The 14,822-nt window shown below is 38.3% G+C and overlaps 1 long non-coding RNA gene and 1 pseudogene across 1 annotated transcript in view; one reads left to right on the forward strand and one right to left on the reverse strand.

Moving 5' to 3' along the window:
• LOC147357241 (uncharacterized) overlaps positions 1 to 14,822 on the forward strand; it is a 79,531-nt gene that overhangs the window by 49,359 nt on the left and 15,350 nt on the right. The gene's annotated exons all lie outside the window — the stretch shown is intronic.
• On the reverse strand, positions 4,949 to 7,882 carry LOC147357244 (olfactory receptor 4C11-like; annotated as a pseudogene).

Here is a 14,822-nt window from a genome sequence, read left to right on the forward strand (position 1 = left end):
ATTGTTACCATCTTTCTAAATTCCATATATATGTGTTAGTATACTGTATTGGTGTTTTTCTTTCTGGCTTACTTCACTCTGTATAATAGGTTCCAGCAGTATTCTTGATTAAAAAATACCCATGGACACAGGAGCCTGGAGTCCATGGGGTCACAAAGAGTCAGACATGACTGAACAACTAAGCACAACACAGCATAGGATCAAATGGAAATGCTTTAAAAACAGAACTTCAGACATAAAATTAGAAAAATGGAGAGTGTTTATTTGGAGAGAGTGTATAACAAGTTTACAACTTGTGAATATGATACTAAAAGCTCTAACAGGTGTCATTTTTGGTCTTAAATATTTTTCTTTTCCTGTCACTACTTTTTATATTAGAGCTATTGGGGATCTTAGGTGCAACATAATAACATTTTGTCTCCACTTGACAGAAATGCTTCCCTTAAAGCAATACTTAAGTACTTGAGTATTAAATGATACTTAAATATCACAAAATAATACTCTTGGTGCCAGTTTGAATTGGAATTATAAGCTGAGGTTCTAAAATAGCATGACAGTACTTTATCTTGAGATTATGCAGTGGTTGTGGTAGTGGGAGTGGTGAGTGAACATTATTTATACATTAAGCTATCTTCAAATACACATTTTTTGAATAACCTCATATAAAATAAAAGATCCAGTTTTGAGAAGTGCTAAGTTTTCAATTTCAGGTTCTTCCCAGAATTCTGAAACTTGTGTTTTCAGATGTTATGGGGAAGCAAAAGAACAAAAATGCTTCTTTTCTATACACAAATAAATATAACAGAGAAAACTTAATGATATGGGAATACCCTGAAACTTCATTATTTCCTACAAATGTTCATATTCCCAAAAGTGATTCTCAAAGTATAAGGAAGATGTAACTTCTTCTCTCCTACTTGGATAAAACAACCACTTCCTTTCACTTTTCCTGTCTTTATAAAGCATGCTTTGCTGTCCTCTCTCCTTCCCTTTGCCCTCCCTTCTGCACATTCGTGCTGCCAAACTCTTATTTCCTCTTCCCTCTCCTTTGTGAAGAGCAATGTGAAAGACTCTGAAGTGCAACTGACTGACTGGCTGTTATTTCTTATTAAGCCAAATATAAGACCCTTCATCTTCTTAACTATTCACGATATTTTAAGATGTTTTTCAGTGATAGTCTAGGTTTTCACTGATCAGATCAGATCAGTCGTTCAGTCATGTCCAACTCTTTGCGACCCCATGAATTGCAGCACACCAGGCCTCCCTGTCCATCACCAACTCCCGGAGTTCACTCAGACTCACGTCCATCGAGTCAGTGATGCCATCCAGCCATCTCATCCTCTGTCATCCCCTTCTCCTCTTGCCCCCAATCCCTCCCAGCATCAGAGTCTTTTCCAGTGAGTCAACTCTTCACATGAGGTGGCCGAAGTACTGGAGTTTCAGCTTTAGCATCATTCCTTCCAAAGAAATCCCAGGGCTGATCTCCTTCAGAATGGACTAGTTGGATCTCCTTGCAGTCCAAGGGACTCTCAAGAGTCGACTCCAACACCACAGTTCAAAAACATCAATTCTTCAGCGCTCAGCCTTCTTCACAGTCCAACTCTCACATCCATACATGACCACAGGAAAAACCATAGCCTTGACTAGACGAACCTTTGTTGGCAAAATAATGTCTCTGCTTTTGAATATGCTATCTAGGTTGGTGATAACTTTCCTTCCACGGAGTAAGCATCTTTTAATTTCATGGCTGCAGTCACCATCTGCAGTGATTTTGGAGCCCAGAAAAATAAAGTCTGACACTGTTTCCACTGTTTCCCCATCTATTTCCCATGAAGTGATGGAACCAGATGCCATGATCTTCGTTTTCTGAATGTTGAGCTTTAAGCCAACTTTTTCACTCTCCACTTTCACTTTCATCAAGAGGCTTTTGAGTTCCTCTTCACTTTCTGCTGTAAAGGTGGTGTCGTCTGCATATCTGAGGCTATTGATATTTCTCCCAGCAATCTTGATTCCAGCTTGTGCTTCTTCCAGTCCAGCGTTTCTCATGATGTACTCTGCATATAAGTTAAATAAGCAGGATGACAATATACAGCCTTGATGTACTCCATTTCCTATTTGGAACCAGTCTGTTGTTCCATGTCCAGTTCTAACTGTTGCTTCCTGACCTCCATACAAATTTCTCAAGAGGAAGATCAGGTGGTCTGGTATTCCCATCTCTTTCAGAATTTTCCACAGTTTATTGTGATCCACACAGTCAAAGGCTTTGGCATAGTCAATAAAGCAGAAATAGATGTTTTTCTGGAACTCTCTTTCTTTCTCCATGATGCAGTGGATGTTGGCAATTTGATCTCTGGTTCCTCTGCCTTTTCTAAAACCAGCTTGCACATGAGGAGGTTCACGGTTCACATATTGCTGAAGCCTGACTTGGAGAATTTTGAGCATTACTTTACTAGTGTGTGAGATGAGTGCAATTGGGCGGTAGTTTGAGCACTCTTTGGCATTGCTTGTCTTTGGGATTGGAATGAAAACTGACCTTTTCCAGTCCTGTGGCCATTGCTGAGTTTTCCAAACTTGCTGGCATATTGAGTGCAGCACTTTCACAGCATCATCTTTCAGGATTTGGAATAGCTCAACTGGAATTCCATCACCTCCACTAGCTTTGTTCATAGTGATGCTTTCTAAGGCCCACTTGACTTCACATTCCAGGATGTCTGGCTCTAGGTGAGTGATCACACCATCGTGATTATTTGGGTCATGAAGGTCTTTTTTGTACAGTTCTTCTGTGTATTCTTGCCATCTCTTCTTAATATCTTCTGCTTCTGTTAGGTCCATACCATTTCTGTCCTTTATCGAGCCCATCTTTGCATGAAATGTTCCTTTGGTATCTCTGATTTTCTTTTCTTTTCTTTTTTAAAGAAAAAAGTTTATTTATTTTTGGCTGTGTTGGGTCTTTGTCGCTGCATGGGCTTTTCTTTTCTTTTTTTTTTAATTTTATTTTATTTTTAAACTTTACATAATTGTATTAGTTTTGCCAGATATCAAAAGAGATCTCTAGTCTTTCCCATTCTGTTGTTTTCCTCTATTTCTTTGCGTTGATCGCTGAAGAAGGCTTTCTTATCTCTTCTTGCTATTCTTTGGAACTCTGCATTCAGATGTTTATATCTTTCCTTTTCTCCTTTGCTTTTCACTTCTCTTCTTTTCACAGCTATTTATAAGCCCTCCCCGGACAGCCATTTTGCTTTTTTGCATTTCTTTTCCATGGGGATGGTCTTGATCCTGGTCTCCTATACAATGTCACAAACCTCATTCCATAGTTCATCAGGCACTCTATCTATCAGATCTAGGCCCTTAAGTCTATTTCTCACTTCCACTGTATAATCATAAGGGATATGATTTAGGTCATACCTGAATGGTCTCGTGGTTTTCCCTACGTTCTTCAGTTTAAGTCTGAATTTGGCAATAAGGAGTTCATGGTCTGAGCCACAGTCAGCTCCTGGTCTTGTTTTTGTGGACTGTATAGAGTCTCTCCATCTTTGGCTGCAAAGAATATAATCAATCTGATTTCGGTGTTGACCATCTGGTGATGTCCATGTATAGAGTCTTCTCTTGTGTTGTTGGAAGAGGGTGTTTGTTATGACCAGGGCATTTTCTTGGCAAAACTCTATTAGTCTTTGCCCTGCTTCATTCCTTATTCCAAGGCCAAATTTGTTTCTTGACTTCCTACTTTTGCATTCCAGTCCCCTATAATGAAAAGGACATCTTTTTTGGGTGCTAGTTCTAAAAGGTCTTGTAGGTCTTCATAGAACCATTCAACTTCAGCTTCTTCAGCGTTACTGGTTGGGGCATAGACTTGGATTACTGTGAAAGTGAATGGTTTGCCTTGGAAACGAACAGAGATCATTCTGTCGTTTTTGAGATTGCATCCAAGTACTGCATTTTGGACTCTTTTGTTGACCATGATGGCTACTCCATTTCTTCTGAGGGATTCCTTCCCGCAATAGTAGATATAATGGTCATCTGAGTTAAATTCACCCATTCCAGTCCATTTCAGTTTGCTGATTCCTAGAATGTCGACAGTCACTCTTGCCATCTCTTGTTTGACCACTTCCAGTTTGCCTTGATTCATGGACCTGACATTCCAGGTTCCTATGCAATATTGTTCTTTATATCATCAGACCTTGCTTCTATCACCAGTCACATCCACAGCTGGGTATTCTTTTTGCTTTGGCTCCATCCCTTTATTCTTTCTGGAGTTATTTCTCCACTGATCTCCAGTAGCATATTGGGCACCTACTGACCTGGGGAGTTTCTCTTTCAGTATCCTATCATTTTGCCTTTTCATACTGTTCATGGGGTTCTCAAAGTTCCAGCTTTTATAGGAGTTTGAGGGTCATCAGTGTAGATACACTAGTGAGGTGGATTCAGCACTGATTTCCAGAGTAACATTTTCTCAGAGAATCTTGTCTAATTGTTAGGTTTTCAAGACAGAAACCATGATTCTGTAAAGTTCCAGTCCTTATGGATAAGCTCTTATGACCACCTTCATAAGAACTAAAACAAAATCTAGAAAAAGAACCAATGTGCACGTATGCATGTGTGCACACGCACACACATACACACACACACACACACACACACACATATTCTGTCAGTCCATTTCTCTCTGAAGAAATATTTGTACAGGAAACTAAATTTTCATATGAATATTGTCTGATGTTGATAGAAAAAAAGTAAGAGTCATCAGAGGTTGTTCAAAATTGTTATGGATTTTGTTTTCTAAAGCAAGCCTCTCAGAATAAGGATACTGTGTATCTCTGTCCTTATATCCATGTATTTCTTTATTCTTGCTTCTGAACAAATATATGCTATTTCTTCTGTCCATAAAGCAGAACTAAATCATTAAGGAAATATACACAAGGATTCCTGTATATACACTTATCAACTGAAGTCATGCTTTACTATACCATAACATTTTCATGGCATTTTTCACTTCTTCATTCCATAGTGTATAGATCAGTGGGTTAAGCAAGGGTGTCCCAATTGTATAAAATACAGCCACCATCTTGTCTATTGGAAATGTGGTTGGTGGGCATGTGTATATGAATATACATGGGCCAAAAAATAAGACAACCACATGAAGTGGAAGGTGCATGTAGAGAGGGCTTTCACCTTGCTTCTGCACTGTGGTTTCTCAGTGAGTACAAGATGACAACATAAGAGATAAATAGGATTATGACCCCCGCCATGCATATGGCCCCACTATTAGAAACAACAAACAAATTTATCACAAAAGTGTCCATGCGGGCAAGTTTCAACAAGGGCTGCAAGGCACAGAAATGATGGTCAATCACTTTGGGGCCACAGAAGGGCAACCTCAAAGCCAGGAAAATCTGTGCTGAAGAGTGAATACAAGACCCCGCCCAGGCTAAAATCACCAACACACCAAAAAGGTGCTGGTTCATGAGGGTTGTATATCGCAAGGGTTTACAAATGGCTATGCAGTGATCAAAGGCCATGAGGATGAGCACAAAGATCTCCATGCATCCAAAGAAATGGGCTGCAAAGACCTGGGTCATGCACTCATTGTAGGAAATGGTTTTCTCCTGAGAAAGGGCATCCTGGGGGCTGTGATTGTAGAGAAGAATGCATCAGCAAAGGACAGATAGAATAGGAAGAAATATATGGGACTCCCAAAATGTCCTGCTTGTCTTAACAGGCACTACAATAAGTTCCCCAACAGTGTTGCAAGGCATAGGATCAAGAAGACTCCATTTTGGACTCTGTGGGAGAGAGAGAGGGTGGGATGATTTTGGAGAGTGGCATTGAAACATGTATAATATCATATAAGAAATGAATCGCCAGTCCAGGTTCGATGCAGGATACAGGATGCTTGGGGCTGGTGCACTGGGATGACCCAGATGGATGGTACAGGGAGGGAGGTGGGAGGGGGGTTCAGGATGGGGAACACGTGTACACCTGTGGCGGATTCATGTTGATGTATGGCAAAACCAATACAATATTGTAAAGTAATTAGCCTCCAATTAAAATAAATAAATTTAAATTTAAAAAAAAGAAAATATAGCCTGTATATTCAGTTCAAAAAAAAAAGAAGAAGAAGACTCCAAATATCACTTTCTGCTTTCCTGCATCCTGTGTCAAGCCACAGAGAATGAATTCAGTCACACTCTTATTCACTGACGTGATAATGACTGTAGATAAGATGTAGTTGACAAAGGTTTAGTCTGCAGAAAGAAGAAAAGAATAGACATCTCGGGAAGATAAGTGGACTGAATTCTGAAGTCCTAGTTTTTGTTTCACGCTCTGTTTGTTCCAAATGTCTTTAAACTGATATGAATCTCTGGAAATCTGTACATGTCCTAATCTCTCCCAGATCTATCTATTGATTCAGAAGTTAGCTACCTTGGATCAAAGTTTTTGCATTTTGAGAATACAGAATGAATGGCCTTTAAAATTTTTATTCCAACCAAGATTGTGAACTCCAGAACTAGTACTTTCTGTTAGCAAATGACTTTAACATTTCCAAATTCAGCCTTCAGACAAGAAATGGAGTACAAATACTTGCCATATTTTATTCTGAGTTTTCCTAAAAATTTAAAGACGATTTTGTATCCACATAGACATCAATATACACATGTATATTCCAGGCATTATATATCTTTTCTATGTTCTCTAAAATCTAAATAGCACTATTTCAATATTAACTGCTAATATTATTAGAGTCCCTGCTGAAGAAACCATTCTTACTTTGGTTCATTTTTGTGTCTATTATACCTGACTCCATTGGAATCTTGGTTGAAATATGCTTTGACAATTTTTACCAATGCCTCTTGTGTTCAAGATGTCAGCTTCACTGATAGTCATAATATAACAAATGTGTGGATAATACACTAAGGTTTATGTAATTTGGGAAACTACTATTTACCCTCTTGACTATACTCCTAAACTTACCCCATTAAAGTACTGAGCCTTTCTGCCTATGGATTTGACTTGTAAAATTTCCTATATGTGTATAATCTAATATATGATCTTACTGTCTCTCTTTACTCTAAATTTTCCAGAAAACTTTCTTAAAAATATTGTTTGAAAAAAATCCTGCAGTTTCAATATACAGTAATATAATTTTTCTATTTTAGATATTTATTAATATCACATATAGTTTGATTGAAATAATCATTGTAGTTTCTGACTTTCACTTAGAATTATTATAATAATTTTCACATATTACTATAATTTCCATAGTTTAATTATTGACTTAATGATATAATTATATATAAAGTTTTAGAATATTGCAGAAAAATTAATGCACATACAAGCAAAGCAAAAAGAGCTTATTGTATTATCTCACTTGGTTAGCAAAAATGTATTTTTATTATGTGTATATCAAATTATATTACAAGCCACATTTTATTTTTTACCACATTTTCATGAAAATATATTGTCCTGAGTATCCTTTATTTTTTGTCCTCTTATATTTTGTAATCTTGGTATTTTATTTACAATTAATATTAATCTAGCAAAATGATATTTCTTGGTAAAGAATACAGTTGCTGGAGTCAGTTTGTCTGGGTTCAAATCCCCGATTCACTATTTACTAGTTGCAAGATCTTGGGAAAATCACTTCAGACATAATCATGTTTACTATGCAGATAAAATGAAGAAGGATGTGGCTCATAGTAAGTAAGAACTATGTAAGTCTGTCTCTACTATTTTCACTTTTATGACTTTGCTTCTTTTCTTCTTCTGCGACTTTGTTCCTTTTTATAAAATACAAGCTGTCAATTTTCCCATTTTAATGTAGTCTATATTTTGAAAAAACTTTAAAATAGTAATACAGTATCCACTCACCTTCAATTAATTCCATAATTATCTTTCATTTTAAATACTTAATTGAAATTATCTGGAGTTATTGTGAGGAATGTGGAAAACATCCTCACTGTTCCTAAAAGTTTAATATGAGTTTTAAGGTACTTGGATATAAGATCACTAATTATGTAAGTCATCATATGATTGGTGTTATAAGAGTAGAAACCATCTGCAGGGAGAAAAGTACAAATTCCTAAGAGTAAATCGATCAGTGAAAAATTCAGAATTTTTTAAAGAGATGAACTTTAACTGAAGAAAGTCAGGTTTTAAATCAGGTCTGAGAGTTAGCATAGAATCTGAGGCCACACTGCCTAGATTCACACTCCATCTGCTGCCTATGAGGGTGTATATTTAACAAATTCCTTGATTCTATGCATTTCATTTTCTCCAGCTGTGAAAATATATGATAAAGCAATCTACTTTTCAGGGTTGCTATGAAGGTTGGATAATTCAGTATGTGCAAAACATATGGAAGATGCAGGTATGCAGTACCTTCAATTGTAGTGGTTACTTCCATTATGATTATGAGTGTTAGCTTTCCAAGAGGGATTTTTCATTTTCCAAAAACATCAATTCCAAATTTTTATTTACCTATAAAACAACTGCACAACTGTTTTAAACATTAAGTTCCTTTTCTGAGTAGCTGAAATCATATCAGCACTGTGTATCACACCAGTTTTCTCATGGTAACCAGAAATTAGGAATGATGCTTTCAGAAATTTTAATGTGTATTTAAATATAAATAAATAAAAGCACATAACACCTACAGTAATATGGGCCCATGATAAGAAGAAAGTAGAAGGAACATAGGCCCTTGGATGTGAAAAAGTCTAGAATCCAGAGATAAAACTCAGAGGAGGGAGGGCTTTGGAAGGAGAGAGGAAAGCAATATTTTAATGGATATGATACTGCTGCTACTAAGTCACCTCAGTCGTTCAATTGTGTCCGACTCTGTGCGACCCCATAGATGGCAGTCCACCAGGCTCCCTCGTCCCTGGGATTCTCCAGGCAATAACACTGGAGTGGGTTGCCATTTCCTTCTCCAATGCATGAAAGTGAAACTGAAAATGAAACTGAAACTGAAGTCGCTCAGTCATGTCCAACTCTTCATGACTCCACGGACTGTAGCCTACCAGGCTCCTCCATCCATGGGATTTTCCAGGCAAGAGTACTGGAGTGGGTTGCTGTTTCCTTCTCCAAATGGACATGATAAGGCAAATGCTTTATCAAGCGAATAAAAAGAAAATCAAACTGAAACTTCTAGCTTAGTTGGATTATTCTGATGCTGGGAAATATTGAAAGCAAAAGGAGAAGGGGTTGGCAGAGGACAAGATGGTTAGATAGCATCACCAACTTAATGGACATGAATTTGAACAAACTCCAGGAGATCATGGAGGGAAGAGAAGCCTGATATGCTGCAGTCCATGGAGTGGTAAAGAGTCAGACATGACATAGTGACTGAACAATAACAAAGGCATAGTAGAAAAACTTTGAAAACTAGGTTTTCTACCTAGCCAGAGGCCATGAAAGCAAGAGTATATTGTTTGATTATGTTTTTGTAGGGATATATAAAATGTAGAGGCCTAAAATGATGTAGACAGCTTTTATTATGATTTATTTGTTACCTAAGAACAGAATTTTTGAGTGCAAGATTTGCACAGAATCATCTTTCAGAATTTGAAATAGCTCAACTGGAATTCCATCACCTCCACTAGCTTTGTTCATAGTGATGCTTTCTAAGGCCCACTTGACTTCACATTCCAGGATGTCTGGCTCTAGGTGAGTGATCACACCATCGTGATTATCTGGGTCTTGATGACCTTTTTTGTACAGTTCTTCTGTGTATTCTTGTCACCTCTTCTTAATATCTTCTGCTTCTGGTAGGTCCATACCATTTCTGTCCTTTATCGAGCCCATCTCTGCATGAAATGTTCCCTTGGTATCTCTAATTTTCTTGAAGAGATCTCTGGTCTTTCCCATTCTGTTGTTCCCCTCTATTTCTTTGCATTGATCACTGAGGAAGGCTTTCTTATCTCTCCTTGCTATTCTTTGGAACTCTACATTCAGATGCTTATGTCTTTCCTTTTCTCCTTTGCTTTTTGCTTCTCTTCTTTTCACAGCTATTTGTAAGGTCTCCCCAGACAGCCATTTTGCTTTTTTGCATTTCTTTTCCATGGGAATGGTCTTGATCCCTGTCTCCTGTACAATGTCACGAACGTCCGTCCATAGTTCATCAGGCACTCTGTCTATCAGATCTAGTCCCTTAGATCCATTTCTCACTTCCACTGTATAATCATAAGGGATTTGATTTAGGTCATACCTGAATGGTCTAGTGGTTTTCCCTACTTTCTTCAATTTAAGTCTGAATTTGGCAATAAGGAGTTCATGATCCGGGCCACAGCCAGCTCCTGGTCTTCTTTTTGTTGACTGTATAGAGCTTCTCCATCTTTGGCTGTAAAGAATATAATCAATCTGATTTCAGTGTTGACCATCTGGTGATATCCATGTGTAGAGTCTTCTCTTGTGTAGTTCGAAGAGTCTGTTTTCTATGACCAGTGCATTCTCTTGGCAAAACTCTATTAGCCTTTTCCCTGCTTCATTCCGATGGGCTGGAAGAAGCACAAGCTGGAATCAAGATTGCCAGGAGAAATATCAATAACCTTAGATATGCAGATGACACCACCCTTATGGCAGAAAGTGAAGAGGAACTAAAAAGCCTCTTGATGAAAGTGAAAGAGGAGAGTGAAAAAGCTGGCTTAAAGCTCAGCATTCAGAAAATGAAGATCCTGGCATCTGGTCCCATCACTTCATGGGAAGTAGATGGGGAAACAGTGGAAACAGTTGCAGACTTTATTTTTCTGGGCTCCAAAATCACTATAGATGGTGACTGCAGCCATGAAATTAAAAGATGCTTACTCCTTGGAAGTAAAGTTATGACCAACTTAGCATATTAAAAAGCAGAGACATTGCTTTGCCAGCAAAGGTCAGTCTAGTCAAGGCTATGGTTTTTCCTGTGGTCATGTGTGGATGTGAGAGCTGGACTGTGAAGAAAGCTGAGTGCTAAAGAATTGATGCTTTTGAACTGTGGTGTTGGAGAAGACTCTTGAGAGTCCCTTGGACTGCAAGGAGATCAACCAATCCATTCTAAAGGAGATCAGTCCTGGGTGTTCATTGGAAGGACTGATGCTAAACCTGAAACTCCAATACTTTGGCCACCTCATGAGAAGAGTTGACTCATTGGAAAAGACTCTGATGCTGGGAGGGATGGGGGCAGGAGGAGAAGGGGACGACATAGGATGAGATGGCTTGATGACATTACCGACTCGATGGACATGTGTTTGAGTGGACTCTGGGAGTTGGTGATGGACAGGGAGGCCTGGCTTGCTGGGATTCATGGGGTCACAAAGAGTCGGACACAACTCAGCAACTGAACTGAACTGAAGAACAGAAATAACTAAGTTGTTTAACAAAATTGTCATTAGAAAAAAATTTCAATTGAACTTTAAGCTCATATGCAATGAAAAGTCTATCTTCTTGAAGATATTCAGCTTCCAGGGGAGATATGTCTTTCTATCCCCTATACTAAGAAACTAAGTGGGAAGCATACAAGTTGATCCAACGTGGTCCCAACTAAATAAAGTCTGGACCTTCAGTGACCCCAGATATGATTCATTGGTGACTTTGGATTTCTTATTTCCTTCCCTGGAGAAGGAAATAGCTACCCACTCCAGTATTCTGGCCTGCAAATTTCCATGGTCTGTATAGTCCATGGGTTGCAAAGAGTCGGACATGACTGAGTGACTTTCACTTCTTACAGAAGGATCTTAAATGCTCATTTTTGATTAGTGTCATGCAAAATAGCAAAATTAAATATATCTTGTTATATTTAATAAGATCATGTGCTGTCATTGTTATTATTTTTAAGGCTTTATTTTTTATAGCAGCTTTAGGTTCACAATAAAATTAAGAGAAAGGTTCAGAGATTTCCCATACAGTCCCTGCCCTAACGCATATATAACCTCCACCCCATTATCAACTATCCCACCGGAGTGGTGCATTTTACTGATGAATTTACACTGACACATTGCAATCACCTGAAGTCCATGGTTTAGCACAGGGCTCACTCTTGGTGGTGTACATTCTATGGATTTGAATAAATGTGCAATGATATGTATGTATTACTATAATATTATAGAGAATATGTTCACTGCCCTAAAACATGATCATTTTTATATTTCTAAAACATAGAACACAGTAAGTCTTTTCACAGAGTACTTCATTTTCATTAAATTCTAAATAAACTATCTTGCACAAAAATTTAGGGGATGGAAAGTAACAGTTTGAGTGAGATCTTTCTGTGTGTTTTGATTGTAAGAATTATTAGCTCCTACATACTATAAAGTCAGGCAGATATTTCATAAACATCAGTATTACCAATGGTGGTCTAGTGGTTAAGACTCCATACTCCTAGTGCATGAAGCACAGGTTCATTCCCTGATCAGGGAACTAAGATCCTGCATGCCATTAGACAAGGCCAAAGTAAGAAAGAAAGAAAAGGGAAAGTGAACATTTTAAAGATATGACACATCATAAATGCAATAAAATGATTACTATAGTTTTCAAGAACAATGGCTGAAATACTCACTGTGGCTCTCAGAGTCCTCTAACTCAGTGCCAGTGCTTCTGCATGCAGCAGCCAAGCCTGGCACTGTCAAATAATGTGCTTGCTAATGGCTATCCATTTTAAAGGGCATGTTTCCGTGTGTGTGTGTGTGTGTTGTGTGTGTGCGTATTTATGAATTGTGCAATCCTTTAAGGTTTGTTTTAATATTTTTTGTTCATTTGATTTTTCCATCTCATAAGGTATGTTCAGTCGTGTGTGTGTTTTATTTTTTTAATTTTTATTGGAGCAGAGTTGTTTTACAATGTATTATTTCCTCCTATACATGAAAACCATAATTGCAAAAGATACATGCACCCCAATGTGTATTGCGGCACTTTTTACTGCAGTCAGGACATGGAAGCAGCCTCCATCAGCAGAGGAATGCATAAAGATGTGGCACATACACAATGGAATATTACTCAGCCATAAAAGGATCAAAATTGTGCCATTTGCAGAGATGTGGATGGACCTAGAAACTGTCATACAAGTTATTGTTCTATTTTGTTTACTTCAAGTTAAGCTGGGAGGCAGGATTTAGCAGAAAATAGTCAGAGAGGAACCAGGACTGGAACTGAAGCATTTGTGTTCTATGGCAATTCTTGCTGACTCTGCTCCACACTGTTGCATAAAATATCAGTCTCCAGCCATCCAGAAGGAGCTAGCATAAAGCCTGAAAATCACAAGCAGATAAAGGAGTAAACCTCTGACATGTTCAGTGCATGCTCTGACTAGTCAATGGGTGAAACTTCAGGATGGGTCAAAGAAATCAACATTTTAGATGTATATCTGAAAAATAATAGCGAGGAGTAAGGGATAGAGAGATTAGAGAATGGTGGCAGGAATCAGAGCAAAAGGGGAAAATCTGATTGTGGGAAACAGCCAGAAAAGGAAGAAGAACCAGGGGATGAGACAGGGATGAGACACAAGAGCGAAGATCCATGTTAGGGATAAAGAGTAGTTTATCCCAGGGTTTCATTAGAGAGTTATCTTTCTCTTCTCCAGCCCTCATATTATCTCTTACTCCAATCCCAGAAACAGAATGCAATTTGGGGCTGTAAGTAGGGGCAATGGTGTGTCCTGGACAGAAAATGTTAGTATAATAATTAGGACAATAAGTATCACAACATCACCAGTATCAGTGCATATCCACTGCATATCATTAATCTGTGTCTGTGTCCTTTTCCTATCCCTATGCCTTGTAAATAAGAAATGTGTAAGTATAGAATACTGTGCCTCTGCTCCCTTCAATACCCCTTTTTGGAAAAGAATTGGGCCTGGACCAGTGTTGCATTAAGCAGAGACCAATGAAAGAAGAGGCTCCCCCAAATATTAGAATCCTCTCATCTCCAAGGGAAATGTGTTTCTTGAACTTGAGGTTTCTCAGGAGACAGAATTGGGTAGAGGCAACTGACCTAAAACCCAATCTTGACTGGGAGGCAAGAAAAAGGAAATTGTTCAGTTGGGCTTGAAAACTTATCTTTTTTCTTTGTGGAGAGAAAAAAAAAAAAAAAACCTATGAGCTCTTGCTCCTTCAATTCTTATTTACTTTGAAGACAAATCATGCTCAGTATTTGCAACATGTAAATTGTACTCCAAATAGATCCACTCTGCTTTCTGTCTCAGGACCTATGGGAGAGAAGATACACCATAGATACCAACCCTTCCTAGAAAGGTTAGACTCTTTTGAGTTAGACTCCTCAAAAGGGTCTGTAATACTAGCAGAAATTTTCTTACTCTGCTCTTAGAAATTTCTAGAATAAATAGGAAATATTCTCACTATTCTGTGATAAAACTATCTCTAAATAGCTATATCCATTACCCCAAATCATTCCCTGGCAGATCACATGAATTAAACATTTCTTCTTCCTCCAACAAATATTTATTACTCATGAAAAGTTCTTTGCCAAGGCTTTGAAGGAAAAATGTCTCACCCTTCCCACCCAACCCTGAAGGATTTGCTAAATAAGCCATTTAGTTCACTTAATCCAGAATCACATCAAACCATGATGCTAATTAATCCCAGACAAGATTGTCAAATGGAATATTCTGCCCACAGAGCTCTCCTCACTTCCTATTCTGTCCTAATGGGACAGCTTCCATTTCAGTTACCAAGAGCTCCACTCATGTACCCTCAGTTGAGTTCAGTTCAGTCACTCAGTTGTGTCCGACTCTGCAACCCCATGAATCTCACTATGCCAGGCCTCCCTGTCCATCACCAACTCCCGGAGTTCACTCAAACTCAAGTCCACCGAGTCAGTGATAGCATCCAGCCATC

Source organism: Bos grunniens, chromosome 15 (assembly GCF_055505025.1).
Source record: "Bos grunniens cultivar Pamir isolate PY7600 chromosome 15, Bosgru_T2T1.0, whole genome shotgun sequence".
In the NCBI taxonomy this organism is placed as follows: Eukaryota; Metazoa; Chordata; class Mammalia; order Artiodactyla; family Bovidae; genus Bos; species Bos grunniens.